We start from the raw sequence: 6,674 nt of genomic DNA on the forward strand, positions 1-6,674 counted from the left end.
GGACTGGCTGCAGAGCTTGTGCCCAAGGTCTGCTCTGGACCCCAGCCCAGACAGACTGGAAGAAACCCAAGTCACTGGGCTGGCAGAGTTCCTGTGTGCTTGGTCCCGCTGGTCCCAGTGACTCCCAGTGTTGGGACAGATGTTGGTTTCTGCTCACCTCTAATCCTGGGGGTGTCAGAGCGCCTGGGAGTGGAGCTTCCTCTGGGTGTTGTGGGACTGGCTGAGGACCTTGCACCCAAGGTCTGTTTCCTAGGTTTTACATTTCCAGGTTTGCCTCCATTTGTGTTTTCTTTATTGTTTCGACTTCCACCTTTAGGTCTTGAATCACTTTATTCAATTTCTTCACCTGTCTACCAGCGTTTTCCTGTATTTCTTTCAGGGAGTTATTGATATCCTCCTTAAAGGACTCTATTATCTTCCTGAGATAGGATTTTAGGACAGACTCCTGATTTTCAGGTGTGTTGGTATATTCAAGTCTTGCTGTGGTTGGAGAACTGGGTTCTAATGATGCCCATGTATTTTGGCTTCCATTGCTTATGTCTTGTGCTTGCCTTTCACCATCTGGATATCCCTGGTGTTTGTTGCTCTGAGTGACTGTATAGAGTCTACCTCTTTTGTCCCTGGGTTGCTTCAGGTCTCTTAGTAGGTCTGCATCCCAGGCTCTATCTGATCGCCTGTGGGGCCTTTCAACTGGGGGTTCTTCACAGGGGCAAATAAGCTGATGATCTTTTGCCCTGGCTGCAATAGATTTTTTGGGATGCCTTCAGACTGTTTGGTCTTCAGTGGAGCAGTCAAGATGTTGTTCAGCTGCTACAAGTGCAGCTTATCCTCAACTGCTCTGAGTGAAGCAGATTCTCATGTGCTCTGAGTTCAGAGGATCCTCAGCTCTTCAACTGCTCTGAGTACAACAGGTCCTCAACTGCTCAGAGTGCAGTGGGTTCTCTAGGATGGATTAGGATATGATGTCTTCACCAGAGCAGATGAACTAGATGTCTGCCCCAGTCACAAGTACCTGGTGGAAGGGACAGAAGGAGAGTGATATTTGGGAGGGTGGGTGTTTTGGTAGGTGATGGGTCCCTAGTCCAACAGGCTCCCAGCAGCAACTTCAGGACTTGGAGAGCTGTGCGGGGTAGGGGTGGGGTTCTTACCAACTACTGTGAGTGCACTGGTTCTCTAGGATGGATTAGGATATGGTGTCTCCACAGGAGCAGACTAGGAGTCTGCCCCAGCAGCAAGGACTGGGAGGAAGGGGTGGAAGGGCAGCACATGTCTTTTTTACATTTAACATTGAACACATTTAATATCCTGTGATATACAGAAAATGCATAGAAATCACTTCTGAAGCACAATGGTTGTCTCCAGAAAAAAACATTTGTTTTATTACTTATTTCTTTCCATGAGACACTGCTTTTCTTCAGGGAATGATTGAAATAAAAACTTGCCTAGTTTAGACACCCATACTATCTTAGGAAAAAATAGCCAAAATATCTGAAAAGAGTAATAAAATACCCTGTTATTTTCTAACTGTGATCTGTTAGTATATAGTTTTTTTTCTTGTATTTCAACTAAAATGGCTTATTACAAAAGCATGAGTGACGAACATATATGCATTCAGCTGTTGTCTATAAAACTGTATAGAAAGGGAACTTGGAGACAAATAGAATATAATCATACTTTTCTTATTCAATTGTTATTTTTTAACAAATTGGTATTTTGGTAAATATTTATCTTAAGTTGTAATAGATTTATTATTACTTTGGCTTTATTTTTATTCCATTTAGGAACCAGAGGCGGTAATGACATTGCATGAACATGGCCCACAGAATCAAGTAAGCAAGACTCATAGGAGTTCAAAGAAAGGGAAGCAACAAACACTGACCCTGTATGAGTCTGACATAGGTCCTCTGTATATATCTTATATATGTGTAGCTTGGTGTCCTTATGGAACTACCAACAATGAAAGTGGGGGATGTCTCTGACTTTTTTGTCTATTTGTGGGACCCTTTCCCTCCTTCTGAATTGACTTGCACAGCCTTAACATGAGAGCTTGTGCCCAGCCTTAGTGTATCTTGTTAGGCTATGTTTGGTGGTGGATATCACTGGGGGACCTATTATTTATTTATTTATTTATTTATTTATTTATTTATTTATTTTGAAAGAAAAAAGGTAGAATAGTGGGTCTGGGAAAGATGGTAGTTGGGGTGCGGGTTGAAGGAGTAGGGGGAAGGAGAGAAGAATAAAAGTTTTAAAATGTTCATCCAGTATGAACCTGCAGCTGGAGTGAACCTAGGGTGCTGGCTCTGTACCCACTTTTACAACACCCAAAGGAAGCCCAACTCCCAGGTGTTCTGACATGCCACAGGTGCAGTCACAACATCTGCCCCAACACCTAGACTAACTGGGACACCAGGGATGCAGGATGAAGGAACCACCTCCCTGCCAGTAGTACCAGTTCCTTCCGATTTGAAAGTGCACCCAGAGTAGACCTGGGGAACTGGCACCCACTCCTACAACACCCAGAGGGAGCCTGCCTCCCGGGTTCTCTGAAACTCTCAGGATCATAGGATCACAGAGGAAGCTCGATTCCCAGAAGATTGGACATACCCAGGATTATTGGATCTCTGACATACTCAAGACCACAGTTGAGGCCACAACAACTTTTCCAACACACAGAGTAACTTGGACCCCATGGGGACCAAGGAAACACAAACCCCTGTCCTGGCAGAGGCATGGGTTACTTCTAGCTTGCATCTTGGCTCAGAGCAGACCCTACCCATTCCTGTGACACCCAGAGAAAGCTTGACTCTTAGGAACTCTGATACAACAAGATCTCAGGATCTTTGTCATACCAGGGTTTCAGGATCCCAGAGGCAGCTTGACTCCTAGGAGTTCTTACACACCCAGGATTTCAGGATCACAGACACAGTTGGACTCTGAAGAGAGACAGCTCTAGTTAGAGACATTAAGGGCAGGTAGAACTAGAGATAACCAAATGGTGAGAGGCAAGCACAGGAACATAAGCAGTAAAAAACAAGGCTACTTAGAATCATCAGAACCCAGTCCTTCCACTGCAGCAAGTCCCGGATAGTCCAACACACCAAAAAAGCAAGATTCTGATTTAAAATCACGTCTCATGATGATGATAGAGGACTTTATGAAGGACATAAATAACTCTCTTAAAGAAATACAGGAGAACACAGGTAAACAGGTAGAAGTCCTTAAAGAGGAAAAACAAAAATCCCTTAAAGAATTACCGGAAAATACAAACAAACAGGTGAATGAATCAAGCAAACTCATCCAGGATCTAAAAAGGGAAATAGAAACAATAAAGAAATACTAAAGGGAGACAACACTGGAGTTAGAAAACCTAGGAAAGATCAGGAGTCAATAGATGCATGTATCACCAACAGAATACAAGAGATAGAAGAGAGAATCTCAGATACAGAAGATACCATAGAAAACATTGACACAACAGTCAAAGAAAATGATAAAAGCAAAAAGTTCCTAATCCAAAACATCCAGGAAATCTAAGACACAATGAGAAGACAAAACCTAAGGATAATAGGTATAAAGAGAGTGAAGATTCCCAACTTAAAGGGCCAGTAAATATTACAATGGAAGTAAACTTCCCTTATCTAGCAAAAGAGATGCCCATGACCATACAAGAAGCACACAGAACTCCAAATAGACTACACTAGAAAAGAAATTCCTACCATCACATAATAGTAAAAATACCAAATGTTAAATACAAAGAAAGAATATTAAAAGATATACATGAAAGAGGTCAAATAACATATAAAGGCAGATCTATCAAAATTATTCTAAATTCTCACCAGAGACTATGAAAGCTAAGTATTCTGAGTAGTTGTCATATACATCCTAAGAGATCACAAATGCCAGCCCAGGCTAATATACCCACGAAAAATCTCAATTACCATAGATAGAAAAACCAACAATTTTCATGACAAAACCAAATTTACATAATATCTTTCTATAAATCTGGCCCTACAAAAGATAATAGATGGAAAACACCAACACAAGGAGAAAAACTATACCCTAGAAAAACCAAGACAGTAATCTTCTTTCAAGAAACCCAAAAGAAGTTAGCCACACAAACTTAATTCTACCTCTAATAATAAAAAGAAAACATGAAACAAGAATAAGTATTCCTTAATACCTCTTAACATCAATAGACTCAATTCCCCAATAAAAAGACATAGACTAACAGAGTGCATATGTAAACAGGACCCAGTACTTTTCTGCATCCAGGAAACACACCTCAGTGAAAAAACCAGAATCTACCTCAGAGTAAAAGGTTGCAAAAAATTTCCCAAACAAATGGTCTTAAGAAATAAGCTGTCCTAGCCATTCCAAAATCAAATAAAATCAGCTTTCACCCAAAAGTTATGAAAAAAGATAAGGACACTTCATATACATCAAGGGAAAAATCTACAAGACAATCTCTCAATTCTGAACATCTATGTTCCAAATGCAAGGGTACCTACATTCATAAAACAAACTTTACTAAAGCTCAAAGCACATATTGTACCTCACACAATAGTAGTGGGAGACTTCAAAAGCCCATTCTCATCAAGGGATAGATCATAGAAACAGAAAGTAAGCAGAGAGAGTGAAGCTATGAACCAAATGCATTTAACAGATATCTGTAGAACATTTCATCCTAAAACAAGAGAATATACATTTCAGCACCTTTGATACCTTCTCCAAAGAAAACCTTATAATTGCTCACAAATCAGGCCCCAACAGATAAAAGAAGATTGAAATAATCCTATACATCCTATCAGATCACCATGGACTAAGGCTGGTCTTCAATAACAACAAAAATAAGAGAACATCTGCATATTCATGGAAGCTGAAGAATGCTAAATTCAGTGATAACTTGGTCAAGGAAGAAATAAAAAAATAAATAAAAGACTTTAGAATTTAATGAAAATGAAGGCACAATATATCTAAACTTATAAAACATAATGAAAGCAGTGATAAGAGGCAAACTCATACGTCTGAGTGCCTTAAAAAAAAAAAAACTGGAGAGAACATACACTAGCAGCTTGATAGCATACCTGAAAGTTTTAGAATGAAAAAAAAAAGAGCAAATACACCCAAGAGGAGTAGACAGCAGGAAATAATCAAATTCAGGGCTGAAATCAACAAAGTAGAAACAAAAAGAATAAAAAAAAAACCCAGGAATTGTTCTTTTAGAAAGTCAACAAGACGTAGCAGACTGACTAGAGAGAATAGAGAGAGAATCCAAATTAACAAAATCAGAAATGAAAAGGGAGCCATAACAACAGAAACTGAGGAAATTCAAAAACTCATCGGATTCTACTACAAAAGCCAATACTCAGCAAAGTTGGAAAATCTGGATGAAATGGACAATCTTCTAGACAGATACGAGCTACCAAAGTTAAATCAGGATGAGATAAACCATCTAATCAGTCCTGTAATTCCTAAAGAAGTAGAAGTTATTAAAATTCTCCCAAACAAAATAAGCCTAGGACTAGATGGTTTTATTGCAGAATTCTATCAGACCTTCAAAGACGGCCAAAGACCAATATTCTTCAAATTATTCCACAAAATATAAACAGAAAGAATACTACCCAGTTCATTCTATGAAGTCACAATTATGCTTATACCTAAACCACACAAAGACCCAACAAAGAAAGAGAGCTTCATACCAATTTCCCTTATGAATATCAATGCAAAAATACTCAATAAAATTCCCACAAACAGAAACCAAGAACTCATCCAAATAACCATCCTTCATGATCATGTAGGATTTATTCCAGTGATGCAGGGATTGTTCAATATATGGAAATCCATCTTTGTAATCCACCATCTAAATAAACTTAAAGAAAAAAAACCACATTATCATCTCATTAGATGCTAAGAAAACATTTGACAGAGTTCAAGACCCTTCATGATAAAAGTCTTGCAAAGATCAAGATTCAAAAAGCAATATACATCAAACAAATAGCCAACATCAAACTACATGGAGAAAAACTTGAAACAATTCCACTAAAATCAGCAACTAGACAAGGCTGCCTACTCTCTCCCTACCTATTCAATATAATACTTAAAGTCTTAGCCAGAGCAATTTGAATAGCAAAAGGAGGTCAAAGGGATACAAATTGGAAAGGAAGTAGTCAAAATATCACTATTAGCAGATGATATGATAGTATAATTATTAAGTGACCCCAAAAATTCCACTAGGGAAGTCCTAAACCTGATAAACAACTTCAATAAAGTGACTGGATATAAAATCAACTCAAACAAATCAGTAGCCTTCCTATAAGCAAAGGATAAACAGGATGAGAAAGAAATTATGGAAACAATACCCTTTACAATAGTCACAAATAATATAAAATACCTTGATGTGACTCTAACCAAGCATGTGCAAGTTTTGTATGACAAGAACTTCAAGTCTCTGAAGATAGAAATCAAAGACCTCCAAAGATGGAAAGATCTTCCATGCCTATGGATTGACAGGATTTATATAATAAAAGTGGTCATCTTGCTGAAAGCAATCTACAGATTCAATGCAATCCCCATCAAAATTTCAAATCAATTTTTCATAGAGCTAGAAAGAGCTATTTGCCAATTCATCTGGAATAACATAGAACCCAGGATAGCAAAAACTATTCTCAACAATAAAA

The sequence above is a fragment of the Mastomys coucha genome, chromosome X (genome assembly GCF_008632895.1).
Source record: "Mastomys coucha isolate ucsf_1 chromosome X, UCSF_Mcou_1, whole genome shotgun sequence".
In the NCBI taxonomy this organism is placed as follows: Eukaryota; Metazoa; Chordata; class Mammalia; order Rodentia; family Muridae; genus Mastomys; species Mastomys coucha.